Here is a 17650-nt window from a genome sequence, read left to right on the forward strand (position 1 = left end):
CATGTAGAACCTTCTTCGGTCTATCTAGCCATTTTACCAACATACTTGTTGTCTGACATGATGTCTGGTGCGAAGCTCATGAGAATACAAAATCTTTTTGGGCTCATGAGGGATGCTTGGCGGTTTGATAAGATCAACTAACACACCTATATCAATGACATTATCATTCTGTCCTAGCTGTTTTCGTAAACGGCTAACATGAAAAACAAGATGAACTTGTGAGTGCTCTAGAACAGCTAACTTATAGGCCACTTGAGCTATACATTTGAGAATGGTAAAGGGTCCCCAATAGTGTGGTGAAAGTTTAGCAACTTTTCCCGTCTTCAGACTTTCTGAATGCTCCGGAACTTTGAGGAAAACCTTGTCTCCTTCTTTGAAAGTATCAAGACGATGACGTTCATCTGTGTACTTCTTATATCGATCTTGAGCTTGCTTAACATTCTGTCAAGCAACTCGAAGAATCTCAACATGGTCTTGGAGAAAATCCTTTGCTTGTTGTATCTTCTCCTTAGCCAACCCCACCGTAACGGGTGATCTAGGTTGAAATCCATGCAAAAGCATAAATGGACTAAACCCTGTAGTCACATGCTTTGAACTATTATAAGCAAATTCCAATATAGGTATGTAGTCTTCCCAATTGGTTTTCTTCTTGCTAATGTACACTCATAGCATATCCTCTAGAACTTGATTAACTCTTTCGGTTTGACCATCCATTTCTGGATGATCAACCGTATTTAGATTAAGTTTAGTTTCCAACTTTTGGAACACAGCTCTCTAGAAGTGATTATCAAACTTTCGATCTCTGTCACTAATGATACTAGCTAGAAGATCGTAGAGTTTATATATATTCTCTACAAATAGCCGTGCTAATTTCAATGTCTTAACCGTAGTCTTAGTGGTAATGAATCGATCGATCTTTGTGAGATGGTCTACAATTACCCAAATGGCATTATGGCCATGATTTGTAGTAGGTAGTCCTACTACAAAATCCATAGAGATACTCTCCCACTTACCTTGTGGAATCTCTAAAGGATGTAAAATTCCACCTACCTTGAGGCGCTCTACCTTATTAACTTGGCACTATTGGAAATTTATTATGTACTCTTGAACATCATGATGTAAGCCCAACCAGTAAAATTGCCCTCGAACTAAGGCATACATCTTACGAATACTTGGATGACCAGTACTTGGACTATTGTGACACTCAAATAAGATTTGGCACCTAGTGTCTAAGTCCTTTGGCACACATACTCTACCTTTGTGGAGTAAGTAGCCATCATCAATGGAAAACTTCTTCTATTGCTCAAGCTCTTCCTAAGTAGGGGTGGAGCTCTTTGTGTTGGAGTTTTTATCTGCGCATGCAGAGACATGTTGATCTGGATGTTCAGAGACATGTGAGTGTGAGGGATCACTTTTGAAAACTGTACTTGACACTTTAGCATATGATTGATCTTGTGCACACTTGCCACATAATGACTCCAAAAATCCACTCTTTATTTCTATGAAAGCAAGTAAATTAATTTGAGGCATCCGACTTAGTGCATCCGCTACTACATTATATCGCCCCTTGCAATATCGTAGCTTACAATCATAATCTTGAAGGATTTCTGCCCATCTAGCTTTACGGCCCTTCAAGTCTGTTTGAGTAGTAAACCATTTGATACTCTCATGGTCAAAAACTACTTCAAAGTCGGCACCATATGAATAGTGTCGCCACTTTCATAAAGCGTGAATTATGGCATAGAGCTCTCTCTCATAGACAGAATAGTTTTGTTGAGCTCTATCTAACATTTTACTTTCAAAGGCTATAGTTCTTCCTTCCTAGAGAAGCACCGCACCAATTGCTTTATCACTAGCATCAGTCTCTACCGCAAACGGCTTAAGTGGGTCAACGATTGCTAGGATGGGAGCAGTGGTGATAGCTACCTTGAGCTGTTCGAAACTTTGTTTTTGGGCTTGTTCCCAAGAAAATTTATTACCTTTTTCTTTAAATTGATCCGTCATAGGAATAATGATTTTGACATAGTCATAGATATAATATCGATAAAATCCAGCCATGCCTAAAAATACTTGAAGCTCCTCAATCGTGTTGGGATGTGGCCATCGAAGAATGGCAGCGACCTTGTCAGTGTCCATCTTGATGCCAGAATACGAGATCACATGACCGAGGTAATGTATCTCTGTTTTAAAGAAATTGCACTTGCTTTGCTTAGCATACAACACATGAGCTCGTAGCTGTTCAAACACTAATTGTAAGTGTTCTATGTGTTCATCTTCAGTGTTACTGTAAATGAGAATGTCATCAAGGAAAACCACAAAAAATTTTCCAAGATAGGGACGTAAGACACTATCCATGAGTGTTCATAAATGTAGCTCGAGCATTTGTTAGACCAAAATGCAAAACCTAAAATTCAAAATGCCCGAACCGTGTTCTAAAGGTAGTTTTGGAGATATCTTGTAAAAGGATACGCACCTAGTTGTATCCTGAACGAAGATCTATCTTTGTATAGTATCTTGCGCCATGGAGTTGATTAAACAACTCATCTACTCTTGGTAGAGGATACTTGTTCTTAATAGTTATGGCGTTTGATCCATGATAATCTACGCACATGCGCATAGTACCATCTTTCTTTTTTACCAATAGAATTGGTGAAGCCCAAGGCGAAGTGCTAGGTCTAATGAAACCATGGGTGAGGTAGTCAGCCAACTGATTCTCAACCTCCTTGGATTCTTTAGCACTCATATGGTAAGGTGGTTTACTTACCGGTTTAGTGCCTAGCAAGACATCTATTCCATGCTGCATATCACGTGTAGGGGGTAAACCCGGTGGTAAATCACTTGAGAACACATCACTATACTCCATGAGTAAGTGAGTCAGCTTTTGCCGTGCAAAAGGAGAAAGTAGACTAGAATTATGATGGGATGGAGAATCTTGTAATTCCTGTAGTTTGTTTTACAATAGTTGCACATTACTCTATACAATTAAAATTGAGAGCACTTTGCTCGTTAGATTTGTTAACACTTTGCTTATCATTAAAATTCATTGCACTTTGCATACCATTACTAGAATTCACCGCATTTTGCTCTTGAGAATTCACAAGACTTAGAGACAAGCAGTAACACAAAAAGACTTCATCTATTAAATCTGATTTTTGCAAAATAGAAAGCTCGGCTGTACATATGAGAGGTGCAGATGGTACATTTTTCTCACCAAGCAAAAGCACATGCTTACCATTGGCCATAAAGGATAAGGAGTTGTGTTCATAACTAGTGTGCAATGTGTTTCCTAAACCATGTAGACACTCCCGTCCTAAAACTACATCAACACGGTCCATGTTCATAACTTGGAAGTCAAGGGTCATCGTATGATCTTGAACAATACGCTCAACCCCTTGAACTACCGTGTCCCATACTTTTTTATCATTCCTAGACATCTACTCCACCACATACTTGTGAGAGCAGGGAGTCTATGTAAGCTTCAATTTTCTGACTAGCTTATAGTTCAAGAAGTTAAGAGCTGAGATCATCCACTAAAATACGAACATGTTTTCCGTTAATAGTTCCATGCATGCGAATCAAATCATGGGGGCCAAAGGTGGGTTGCCACATTGAAGCAGGCACACAACACTTGTGCTTTTCTTCCATATGAAGAACCTCTACAACACAATATTTAGGAGATGAATCTAATGTGAGGAATTGCACCGTATGCATGGACTTTTCTTTGCCTTGCAAAAGAGGACAATCTTTCTTGTTATGGTGGTCCAAAAGAAATCTAAACACAAATTGTGTTTCTTCGCACGCTCAAAATCAGCAGTACTGAGAGACCCAGGTGGAGTATCTTGTGATTGCTTACGCTTCTTAGCCTCTTATGGATGTGGAGAGGTAGATTGTATCTTATTCCTCTTGGAACGTGTGGGAGATCTACCTCACCATTGGCTCTTAGCCACATTGCTCTTAGCAAAATTATTCTTAGAGTAGGGAACATTTCCTTTCCTCTCTTGGTCATCATCATATCTTCGGGCATGATTGATGGATTCTTCCAAAGTTTTTGGATGTTGGGTCTTGAAGTGAAGACGATAGTCTTTGTCAAGGCCCCTATTAAAACCCCGTATCTTTTGGAATTCATCTAGACCTTCTAGTTTTAATATGATTTCTTGATACTTTGAAGGTACTGTGTGAGAAAGAGGCCAAACATGCGGCATGAATCCCATGCTAACCAATTCTTATCTTCTTTATTGGAGTCCAAAAACTCTTTGGAGAAAGAAGCTTGAAACACAACCCAAGACAGAGGATGGACATCTACTGGAAATGTCATCCACCACTTATAGGCCTTGCCTTTAAGAGATAGACTTGTTTCCACAACCATCTTTATATCCGGGGTGTGTCTCAACCTATGAATATCACTCCATTTGTGTAAAAACGTATTGTCCGCATCCTTATTGTGATCACGCTCTTCCATGTAAAACTCAAGAATGGTGATGTTCTTAAGTAATGCATTGCTATCTTCTACGTCTTCTGAAGCACTTGTCTCTTGGACTCCTTGACTCGTGCGAGCTTGGTTCCCTTGAACCATGCCACTTGTGGCTCCTTGAGCCGTCTGTGAATTCATACATTTTACAAGTAACTCCATAAGATTGGTAACATTTGCATTGAGTGCAGAGAGGTTGCATTCAAGTACGCTTTGATGATTTTCCAAATTCTTGAAGGTAGCCATATCTACAAGGCCATGATCTCCTAGATCATTGTCGTCACCCATATTAGTATCAGTAGCACCCATGGTACCCTGATTTTGATCTACGTGCGCAAAATTAAACGTGCGTGTAGGTGGGATATCCTCACTGGCCATGGTAAACACACACTAATGTAAAGAGAGAAAAAAATGTCAACTTGTACCTTGTGAAATTGAAGTCTCTGTGTTTTGTATGCTCCACAATTTGTGTTGCATGCGAACCTCGCCTTGTGAGAATTGTAGCGCTTCACGTGTCGTTCGTCGTAAGAACACCTTTGTTGATTCTTCACAAAAACTCGTCGTTTTTGTGAAGGCTTTTGTTCACTTTGAAGCTACCTCCTTGAGGAAAGAAGAAATTTTGGAGGAAAACTTGCCTTCCTCCAAGAAGTGAAAAGGAAGGGTGAAACTACTTCCTTGAAGTTTGAAGCTTTCCCTTTCCTTCTAGTTTTCCTTTCAACACAAGTATGCTATCTTTCCTTGTTATACCCAACAAGGGTCAATAGCTTGATGGTATAGTGTTGGCTATTGACCCTCATGGGGTGGGTTCAACCCTCCTTCATGCAAGGGTTAAGCGGGCCTTCCTATGCGCGCAGCCAACGGAAGCCTTCGAAGCCTCAGTGCCGTAGAGTTGGCGGTCGAGTTTTCCTTGGTCACCCCCTATGGAGGGCGTAGGTGGGGGCTCAACCCTCCTTCATGCAAGGGTTAAGAGGGCCTTCCTATGCGCCCAACCAACGGTGCCAGCGGAAGTCTTCAGAGCCTTTGTGCAGTAGAGTTGTCGATCGAGTTTGCCTTGGTCACCCACTGTGGAGGGCATAGGTGGGGCGACCGCGGTCGGCTATTACTGTCTGTCTTTGGGCCGTGCACAGGAAACTATCCTTGTCTTATTTTGCTACACAACGAAGACATCATTGTCTGTGAAACATGAGAGAGAAGCAGCACTTTGCATGCACATGCAAGCCGCTTTTCCCCTTCTCCAAAAATAGCACCGATACCAGTGAAAGGGTGGTGGTAATGCGTGTGCTAGTCTCCACCCAGCAGTGCTATGTTATAGCCTCCCCCTAGCGTACACAATATCCGGCCATGCCAGTGGCCTTGCCCATAGGACCCATGTCCTTACATAGCCCTAGAGTGATGTGTGTATTTATAATGCATGGGGGAAAAAAACCTCCTAGTGAGGGAAAAAATGCCCTGGAGGTACATCACTACCACATGTATATGGTAATAATTATTTCAAGTTTCATTATTTCAAGTTGCTTAAACTACCAGACTAATGTGGCATAGAGAGAGTAGAAAGCACTCTCTTTAACCATAGATGAGTGCAGGTCACAAGTATGTAGATAGTATGCATGATTGAATGGTGACTAATATCCTTGATTATCCCTTAATCTCACACATAAACCTTTTTATTGATTTCTAAGTTATTCTATACTCTTACCTAAAGATATAAATCAAAGGCAACTAGATAATGGAGTTATATTTGGATCTAACCCTATTTTCCATGAAGGGAAACTATAAGTTTTCCAAAAGAGATGCTCTTGATTTTGCATAAATTATGTGTGTAAAAGTTTTTAGTGACATATTACGATAATATCTAAATTTGAAGAGAAATTGAGGTTCGAAGGGTAAGTTTATAGTTACCAACAAAGATTTTCTTTGAGAAAGAAGATTCCCAATTTCCAATAAGGTCATTCTCTCCCTTCCCTCTTGCCAATTGAAAAGTTCCCAACTTCTTAAGACTCTCCTAGCTGTGTGATTAATCCTCTCCATGGAAGCAAGAGGTAAGCCTAAAACCTATCTTGAGTAGAATCTGTTGACCATTTGTACTTCATTGCATGAGCATTTCTTACTACACTAACATGTCCACTCTTAGGAATGTCGCAATTTCACTCTTACACTACCATTCTTTAAAGGGTTCTTGTAATGAAATTGATATTTTGATATTTTATGCAGTTGACAGGTGGAAAAGGCCAAATGAGAACTTAAAAGGCCCTGCAAATACTAAAAAACAGCACATAATCAACAATAAAATACACAAATTTTCATACCTGGCCAGAGCTCATAATGAGAATCCATGATGTACGCAAACAGAGAGATACAGAGAATGGAAAGGAGGAAGAGGGCACATGTTGGTGCACCTCCTAGAGCGGAGTACTACGTCGGCACGGCGAGAGAGGAGAGGAAGGGAGAGAGAGGAACAACACAGACACTGGGTGCAATCTCCCCCCTATGTGCAAGAGTGAGCATGTCCCTCTTGCATGTATTTAATTTATAGAAAAGTTCATGCTCAAAAATTGAGCTACATCAGTTCACACACTTGGGCATAAAATAGTCATGGCTCGTGAAGAGCTCAATGTAACAATTAATAGTTGTCTACATCTCAACTTATAGCTGAACCATAAAATACTAAGGATTGCCACAAAGTCCAATGGCGGTAGTTTTATTTTGAATAACTGCTATCGCTTTATTGTCCAACACGTGCCAATCACTGATCTGCTCACACAACACTCGACAAGTGATCATATTCCACACTCCAAATCAACATTGCAATGTTTCCTCAAAATATCAAGTATTTCACAAATAAATCATCAAAATAACAATTCCATTACATACCCAGGGGTTGAAAGAAAATTGTCCTCAATTGTTACCAAAACCAAACTAGCAACAGTGGTGGCCAGCCACTAGTAGAGTGGTCAAGTAATTGGTGTTGCCTAAATTAGCAGATCTACACCAATGGGCGTGCTGCCTACATCAACAGATTTGCACTAATACTGCCTAAACCGACAAATCTACATTGGAATTTGTGTTGCCTAAATCGGTGAATCTACACTAGTGCTGCCTAAATTGGCAGATCTGCACTTTAAAGTTCGTTTTGCCTAAATCGAACAAATCTACATAAGAAGAGAGTCACTGCCTAAATCGGTGAATCTGTGTCTGTAGGTGTGTGGTATGCAAGTATCAAGTGATGGTAGTGCGGACGTAGCAATTGTTTAGAAAGCCATCGACACTCTTCCAAAGAATGATTTTTGTATTTTACCAAATATCTTTTGTACTGGTTTCCTGTGTGGGTAGTGGTCATCTCGTGATCTAAAATTATATTGGGAGTCATAATTTCTTCATTGTCCTCAACTAAGGGGGGATCAAATGTGGAAGGAGTATTAGGAATAGGTCCCTTATGTGGTCTCAACAAAATAACATGAAAGGAGTTGTGTATTTGCTACAAACGGGAGCACGGAAGGCCCTCCAAATACTAACAAATAGCACGTTGGTGCAACTAAACTTGGTCGAGGCTAGGAGGTGGTCTATGCCAAGCAGAGCATGTAGGCATGTGTAGTGCAGAAGGCTAGGTCAGGTGCCAAGGACATCGGCAGCCCAAGGATACCGGAAACATATGTCTGAAGTGGTTTTTTAGGCCAAAAGTGTTGCAGGATGGTCCACATGGAATGGAAGATGAAGGTGTTTGAAATTCCAAATCAATGCTCTGGAATGTAATGTCCAGTGTTCTCTAGAAGCCAGTCCAGACGGCTCATCAAACGGAGCCCCGGTGTGCAAGATACTGAAATTTAAAGCTGGAGTTGTGTAGCAGATCCCCGACGGACAGGGCAGCTGGGGACAGGTAGCCCAGGCAAGTGTCAATGAATGGATGTGTAGATCTCGAGTTACGGAGCATGCCTATCTTCTCGGATTGCGAATCAGAGCTTTGATTAGCAAGTTAAGGCCATTAGAAGATTTTTCGGGGGTTGGGTCTGATCCCATTTGACCACACTGGAGAATGCACCATACGGCAATTTTTTAGCGTCGCCAAGGTTCTCGATGATAATGTGCATCATGTGGAGCTAACATGAATCGACAGTTCATTGATCGGATGCTCGGTCGGTGAGATACAACAAGATGAAGTTCGGAGCATTTGGTAGTGAAAGGTTTGCAGATAACTTTCCCATTTTTTTGGCGGCCTCGAATAGCGAGCTCAGAAGGATTGGAAGGCACTGAGATTTTCCCGGCTCGAGAACGACACGGTGGGAATCCAGCGGAGCTTTACGGCTTGGAAATCTGACCCCGGACCGGAGTATGGCAGGCAAAGCAAGTAGGAGTGAGAAGGTGAGAGTGGGAATATTTTTTTAAGGAGAAAAAAATTAAAGCTTTAACACTAGGTTGGTAATGGGACACTTTTATGTCCTGGGACACTTTTATGTCCTGTGAAGTGACCATTTTTCTTGAATTATGTCGAGAGTTTCAAAATGGATTTTGAGGTGCTATCTATCTAGACAGCTGTCTCATGAGCTGAAAAAAACTCGACATTTTTTTGGAATATCAATTCCATCTTTAACATTGTCCTTGCACAACATTTCACAACCTAAACTGTGTGAAAAAACGGGTCCTGTTTTTGGCTTTTTTCAACTTTTTGCAACTATACCACTCTAGAATTCATGTTTGTGAGGTCTATAATGCTAGAGAACTATCTTTAGTAGTCCTCAACATGTCCTGATGCTTCTAGGGAGAAATAAATATTAAAGTTGTGAGTTATGACCAAATTACAAAAATTGTCAAATCTTGTTTTTTAGCCAATTTTAGCTCTTCTATGATTTTTTTGGTGGATTTCATGATATCCAAATTCATTTTTTATTTTCTATGTCGCATATTGTAATATAAAGCTAACATTCCTTGAGTTTTGGGGCACCTAATACCCTATTTTGCATAGTACACAACGATGGTTGATTTTTTCAATTATGGAAGAAAACGAAACATTCTAGTATATCAAGTAGAGCTTTTTCAATATTGTTAGTTTCTTGTGACAACTACATGCATTTTGTATGTAGTAACCATATCTAGTCATAAGGATCAAATTTGGCTAGATATTGAATAGTTTCTATGGGATTCTACAACTCATAATATTCAACCCAGTTTTTTCATGTTTGCTGTATTTAACACTTCATCTTTGTCCCCAAGATTCCCCTTGGTAAGAGATGTATTATTCTTTTGACATGCTCCATGGCTCCTTATGAACATAAAGAACAATAGGGAACTAAGAAAACATGCATATATTATTTGTATTGAACGTGGCTATAGAAACTTTGATGATAGGTTTGCAGAATGGTAAAAATTCAACTTTTTTGTACCTATTTATTTTGGAAAAACAAAAAATAGTGAGTGAGAAGCAATCATATGTTCTCATCACCAACCCATTGAAGTTAACTAGGGAATTTATCTCAAGTCCTACAAAAATCCCTAATCTTATTTTTATGCAACAAAACGTAAGAAATGACTGTTTTGATGAAAATTCACTGGTCCATCAACTTTGGAGGCTTGGTGTGACCAAAAGATGATAAATTTTACAAGTTTCTTATTTTTTCCATGCTTAGTAGGCCTTGAACTATAACCTCATGAAAGGATTTTACAAAATGAGTGGATCTACTATGGTTTTGGAGGTTTTTTTCAAAACCCTGAAAGGACACTTTTATGTCCTGTTAGGTTACCAATCTAGTGTTAAGTTCTTGGGGGCAATTGACTAAAGGGCTGCCATGTGGCATTGGGGTCATCCCACATGCGAGGTCAGGAATAAAGGGCGCGGACTACTTGAGCTGGGCCGTAAGCCCTCAGTACAACACAAAGGGGGAGAGAGAGGGGAGCTCCCTCACCCCGTTGGCTATGGAGGGCCCTGACGGGCGCTGCGAATTGGTGCTTCCAGGCAGCGCGCGGCGTTGCAGGGCAGAGCAGGCGGCAATTTTGGTTGGTGAAGTGGCACGGTGGCGCTCGCTAGTGAGGCTGGACTAATGACGTGGCAGGTAGCTGCTCCACGGCCCATGGGCCCTACCTTTTGAAGGAAAGAGAGGGAGGAGGCATTAGCGGCGTCACTAATGCCCCCCCTTCTCGAGGCACAAGTAAGAGGGCTATCCCGCCAGTAGGAGGGCAGCCAGGCATACAAGGCAAAAAATGGGGGCATGCCTTGTGTTCAAAGGAGAGCAAGGGCCAACACAGGTAAACCAAGTGTAAGAAGACCAAGGAGGGCAATTTCAAGGCCGACCAAGCAGACAAAAAGAGCAGGGGCAAAGCCGGACCAAATGTGATGGTCAAAGGGTAAAAAAAAGAGAAAGAGGCAGTACAAAGGTTAGGCCCCAAAGGGGGTAAAATTAATGAGGGAATAAATAATAAAAAATATTAAAAATCCAAGGGGCAATAGCGACATTGCTATTGCACCCCCCCAAGTGCAAAAGAGAGAGGAAGAGAGCAGATAGAGTAAAGCGGTTTCCACCTTCCAAAAAATGCCAAATCAAGGTGCGAGATGGACCAATTAAAGTGTAAATTCCAAAATTAAAGGCCCCCCCTATAAAAGTCAAAATTGGATCAAATTAGGGGCTTTTTCGTAGCTTTTTTGGTGCCGTTTGAAGCCTGCAAAGTGGAGTTCTTTGACAAGCTAACCCCTTTGTAACTTTTTCTTGAAAATGGCCATGGGGATGGCACTGCAAGCCAGTGTACATTATTTTTGAAGTGCAATCAAGCCACCGTTGCCTCCTCTTGCTGTTGTTTCCCCTTCCCCCCTTCTCTTTCTCCTTCTTCCATGTTTCTCCTCGGTGTCGGTTGTGTGGAAGTGTGTGCCCCCTCGGACCGACGGTGTGAGAGAGTGAGATTGAGTGGCTGTGAGCGTGTGGAAGGGTGGAGACAGGCCGTGGCAGTAGGTGTGTGTAGTGTGGTGGATTGTGGAGTGTGTGCGCAATGGAAATTGGGTAGGCAGTGGTCTGCTAGTGTAAAGTGTTTCTTTGAAGGTGTTCTCTGCGAGGATAGGGGTGTCGTGGATACCCTGAGCTATAAAGAGGACCTTGTGTTTGTGCCCGGCATGTTCCCCCATTCCCCCTGTCCATCTTCTGGTGCCCCCACTGAGGAGCACACTGATTACTCCTAGTTAGTCGAAAAGAAGTGATCTTTTGTGTTGGAAGTCACAGCAACTAGATGCTATGGACCGATTTTCACAGGAGAAGAGAACCCTGACGAGTGGATGTCAAATTTCAAGCTGTATATGCTATCATTACGTATGCCAAATGAGGATAGCAAAATGCAGACTTTTCCTTTGGTGATGCATGGTAAAGCTAAAACATGGTACGAAGCATAGGAATGCGAGCCGAGGCAAGCAAGGCTGGCTCTACAGGCGAGGTTTCTTCATGATTTTTGCAAGGAGGCGTCCTGAGTTGAAATGGATGCAAAGTTGAAGGCGCTTAAGCAAGATGTAAGTGAAGAGTTCAATCTGTTTTTGGGTCATTTTGAAGAGTGTTGGGCAGAGCTAGTGACAACCATGCAGTTGGCTAATGGTGACTACTTCAAGCTGGACAAGTTCATGGTGTGTCTGCATCCCAAAGTGAGAGAGAAAGTCGATTTCGAGAGCCTGGAGAATTACAATGGTGCAACAACAATTGCCCGATCAAAGAGAAGAAAGTTAAAGAAGAAGATAGAGCAGGTGTGTCAGGCATGAGACGATGGCCCATGTTCATTCGTAGAGTCTGAGGGAGGCTATACACAAGGAAAATCATGGAAACCGAGGTGTAGCTGTTGTGCTACAAAATTGGGTGCGCATGGTGCAAGATTTGTCCGAGCAGATGCAGAAGTTGCGGCTCAGTGTCATGGATAGAGGACAGCCAAGAGGAGCAAGAGGCAGGGCAAGGCCACTGCCAGGTAGGGGTTAAAATTGCAAAGAAGAAGGGCACTATGCACCCGATTTTCCTCAACCATAGAGAGAAAGAGGAGGCATTTAACCGCTTTTTGGTAGAGGTCGAGGTCAAGGTCAATACAATGGTCCAAGAGAGAAAGCAGTGGATAATCCTGCGCAACCACCTCCGCCAAACAGAGGTGAGGTCCCAAGTGAATATTATTGGGGTGGATAAGAAGGATGTCAAAGTTTTGGTCAGTAAGAGAGCAAGAGTTGAGAGGGAGAGAAAGACAGAGCGGGAAACCAAAACTCGCAAAGGCAAAGATAAGGTGTACGAAGGTAGAGAGCAGCCTAAGCCTAGCAAAAGAAGGAGGCGTTGCAAAATCAAACAAGCGGTTTTCCAGCTAGGGCGTGGATATCCCGAGTACAATCTGGTGAGTGATGTTCAAAACTAGAAATCAAACATTACTTTTGGTCAGCTACTATTAACTTTAAATCCAAAGTTAAGAAGGCAGTGGTCCACAAGTGTTAGCACCAGGCTGCCAAGGGCTAAGGGAAATGTACAAGCAGTACAAAACATGGCTTTGAGGGTAGGTAGCCCCACTGATGTTCTTCCATTGGTGGATGCGATTATAGAGAAAGGATGCAGGTACAAGCCTACGTAGACGGTGGAGCACAGGTTTGTGTCTTGACGGAAGCAGCCATGAAATAGACGGGAGTCAAGGCAGTAGTCAAGTCGAATGTGCACATGAGGATGACCAACTATATTAAAGCTAGGTGTCTGGGTGTGGCTCATGATGTAAAGGTCAAGGTGATGGGCATAGAGTGATTGATAGACTTTTTCATGATGAAAGAAGGGGATAATGCTTATCCCATCATTTTGGGTAGGCCATGGCTTTTGGCGATAGGAGCAAAGCAGGATTGGGAGAACAAAGTGTTCACCTTGCCTGACAAAAAGAGAGAGGAAGAGAAATTGTGCTTGATTTGAAGACCAAAGAGAGCAGTTCTCATCCTATGGCAGTTAAAGATGAGGGCGACACGATGAGCTATGAGTACAAGACAGAGACGGGCTATGATGAAGGCTATACTAGCACAGAGGAAGAGGAGAGCAAAGACGACATGCTGAAGATAGACGTAGACTTATTCGGAGTCACCATAGATGACTCCCCACCTAAAAAAGAAGGTATGTAGCCTCAAGCTCATGGTTTAAGCATAGAGGAGGTTTCAAGCATGTTGAGTTAAGATTTAACCAAAGGTGAAAAGGAAGGTTATGTTCGACTCTGTGAGTCCTATCCAAATGTATTTGTGACGGAGTACAAGCATTTGCGGGGTGCAAAAGGGGTTGAGCACAAGATTGTTCTTAGAGAGGGACACATGCCTAAAGCACAAAAGCTGAGGAGACTAGGGGAAATCCAAAAGGAGTCCCTTTGGTAGGAGATCAATAAGCTATTGGAGGCAGGCATCATATATCCTGTGATAGAGTCAGAGTGGGTCTCTTGCCAGTGGTCATAACGCCTAAGAAGAATGGGAAATGGAGAGTGTGTATCGACTACAAGCCATTGAATACGACGACCAAGAGGAATCACTATCCATTTCCGTTTCAAGACAAAATCCTAAACCAGGTGGCTGGGCATGAGAGATACTCAATTATGGATGGCTTCTCAGGGTACTTTTAGATAGGGATTGCACATGAAGACCAATTGAAGACCACATTCATATCTCCATGGGGTTGTTTCGCTTACCACAAAATGCCGTTTGGATTGTTGAATGCATATGCCACCTTCCAAGATTGGATGAACAGGGTGTTTGGTCCATACTTGGGCCGTTTTATCAAGATTTTTATGGAAAATATCGCTTGCTATAGTTCAAGATTGGAGCACCTATCAAACTACAATTACGCTTTCAAAGGCTAGATGAAGAAGGAGATCAGCTAAACCCCAAGAAGTGCAAGCTAGCACAACCTCAAGCACAGCTATTAGGTCATGTGGTGTCGCAAAACAGTATAGAGGCCGATCCCAAAAAGGTAAAGGTGTTGGTGTTGATGGAGCCGCCATCATATGCTCAAGGTTTAAGGTTTGGCTTTGTTTGTTCATAAGATGAAGTATCTATCATGTTTCTTTTGGATGCTGTCGTAATATGTGCATCCTCTTCAAAAGGGGGCTCAACAGGTGCACGGTTATGAATGGGATGGAGGAGCTCAGGAAGCTTTTCATAGGGTCAAAGAGATTTTTTGTCAGTTGCCAGCAGTATGTCCTCCCAATCGAGAGGCAACTTCTGTGTGTCTATGACAGTGGGCATAGTTGCTGTTGGAGCGGTTCTATTGCAAAAGGTAGGGAGAAGCTACAAGCCGATATAATTCGAGAGCAGGGTGATTAGACCAAGAGAGGCTACCTACACCGAGGTAGAGAAATGGGTGATGGATTTGGTTTTCGCTTGCAGGAAGTTAAAGGTGCATTTGATTGTGCGCAAGTTTTTTGTGTTGACAGCTAATAATCTATTGCCGTAGGTAGTGCTACATTTGAAGCCATGAAGGAGAATTATGAAGTGGGCATTGGAGCTGCAAGAGTTCGAGTTTGAGTTCAAGGTAGATCACACGAGTTGGTCTCACTTGGCAGACATTCTTGTAGGCAAGGCCGTCAATTTGCCGGCCTATCCAAGAGTAGTACGAGATGAAGCTAAGGAGGAGTTGGATTTAGAGGATGCTTTTACAATGTGGTTTGACGGAGCATATCGAAGGGTAGTATAGAAAGCAAGAGGAGGTGTGGTGATACACGACCCACACAGTAAAACTATATTCTTGAAGGCGTATGATCTAGAGGATGTCCATACCAATAACGAGGTGGAGTATGTCACTCTGCATCTGGGTTTAAAGTAGTGTATAGAGTTTGGCATTTCAAGGTTGGTAGTGAAGGGAGTTGCGTTGCTAGTCATCGAGCAACTGTTATGCCAATGGCAAGTAAAGCGCGATTCATTGAAGCATTGGTTCTTTTCCATCAAGAAGATGCTAAAGTCCTTTTAAGAGGTTCAATTCAAGCATGTGAGAAGAGAGCAGAACCAAGAGGCGGATCAGTTAGCAAGTAGCAAAGTGCAAGTGCACGTTGCAGGTCTATATGTGGCCCCAGCCACTTATGTAGGTAGGGAGACTCTAAAGGAGATTGAAGGGTTTTTGAGTATCGAGAAATGTTCAGAAGGTTTGTCCAAATTGCAAAAGAGAAGAGTAGTGCAAAAGGCCCGCAAATTCACATTGGTAGGTGAAGATCTTATGAACTATGGGCGCGATGGAGTGCTTACAAGGGTGTTGTACAAAGAAGAGATAGGAATGGTGTTGGAGCAATGCCATGAAGAGAGCGGACACCAGGGCAAAGACCAGGTTCTATTTCGAGTGCTTAGAGCAGGTTTTTGGTGGCCTTCCATTGTGAAGGACGTGCATTAATGGTGCAAAACGTGTCATGAGTGTCAGACTATAGGTGAAAGACAACTGGTAGCGGAGTCATAGGGCACCATCATCGCACAAAGTGCTTTCGAGAAGTGGGGTTTGGATGCTATAGGCCCTCTCCCAAAGTCTACTAGTGGTAAAAAGTACGTGGTGATAGCCATTGACTACCTTACAAGGTGGGTCGAGGCCAAAGCAGTGAAGAAAGTAAATGCTAATGTGGTGGCTCAGTTTGTGTTTGATAACATTTGTTTCCGTTTTTGTGTTCCATGGGTGTTAGTTTCTGATAGGGGTCAGGGGTTTAGAAGCAAACTCATAAGTGCATTAGTGGAAAAGTTAAAGATTCAGCATCGGTTTTCCTCGCCCTATCAACCCCAATGCAATTGTCTAGTTGAGAGTGCTAATGGTCAAATCGTCAAGATGATAACGAAGTACGTGTATAAGCAGGAAGCTGAGTGGGAGGCAAATCTAGAGAAGCGTCTGTGGGCGTATAGGACGTCCTATAAAGTAGCTACAAATTTCACTCCATTCGAGCTAGTCCATGGTAAAGAGGGTGTGTTGCCAATACATGCACAACTAGGTGCTTTAAAGGGTATGTGGCGTGTCAATGCCACACAAGGAGTTCTACAGGATCAGATAGCCAGTTTAGAGGCTTTGCAGATAGACAAAGAGGCAACAATGGACTACTATGTGAAGCAAAGAGAGAAGCGGATTGCCAAGTTCAATCAGAGCCTGCAGGACAAGAAGATAGAAGAAAAAGACCTGTTCATGAAGTGCAAAAGCTACCTAGATTTCACATTCCACAAGAAGTTCAAGAAGAAGTGGACAGGTCCATATAAAGTGCGGAAAGCCTTTTCGAATGGGACCTATCAGACAGCTGGTAAGAGCAAATGGCAAGCTTCTTAGGAACAGGGTGAATGGTGTGCGGCTCAAACTGTATTTTGAGAGGGATTTAGTGCTTGAGGTGCAACAAATTGTAGTCAAGGGTGGTGGGAAACCCACCTAAAGCATGTGGTGTGCGAGAGAAAAGAGATGAAGCTTTTGTACATAGCCTGTACATACGAATATAGTTTTATGAGTGCTTTTAATCATCAAGTTGGTGTGCCAGTTTTAAAGTTTTGTACATATGCTTTTGGTCGAACATAAATGTTTAACAAGGGGGCTCAGCAATGATGGTGCATCCAAATTTTGTGGAGGCTAGGAGGTGGTCTATTCCAAGAAGAGGGTGCAGGCAAGTGCAATGCAGAAGGCTAGGGCAGGTGCCAAGGACCTCGGTAGCCAAGGGATAGCGGAAAAGTATGTCTGAAATGGTGTTTTAGGCCAAAAGTGTTGCGGGATGGTCCACATGGGATGGAAGATAAAGGTGTCCAAAATGCCAAATCAGTGCTATGGAATGTAGTGTTCAGTGTGATTTAGAAGCCAGTCTAGACGACCCGTCAAACGGAGCCGTGATGTGCAAGATACTGAAGTTTAAAGCTGGACTGTGTTGCAGATCCCCAATGGATAGGGCAGCTGGGGAGACGCGGCCTAGGCAGGTGTCAGTGGATGGACGTGTAGAGCTCAAGTTACGAAGCATGCCTATCTTCTCTGATTGCGAATTGGAGCTCTGGTTAGAAGGTTAAGGCCACAAGAAGATTTTTCGGGGGCCAGGTCTGAACCCATTTGACCCCACTGGAGAATGCACCATCTGGAATTTTTTTAGCCTCACCAAGGTTCTCGTGATAGTGTGAGTCATGTGGAGCTAACACAAATTGACAGTTTGTCCATCTGAAGCTCGGTTGGTGAGATACAGCAAGATGAAGCTGTGAGCATTTGGCAGTAAAAGGTTTGCAGATAACTTTCCCATTTTTTTGGC

Source organism: Adiantum capillus-veneris, chromosome 12 (assembly GCF_014529385.1).
Source record: "Adiantum capillus-veneris isolate H3 chromosome 12, ASM1452938v2, whole genome shotgun sequence".
NCBI classification, from domain to species: domain Eukaryota; kingdom Viridiplantae; phylum Streptophyta; class Polypodiopsida; order Polypodiales; family Pteridaceae; genus Adiantum; species Adiantum capillus-veneris.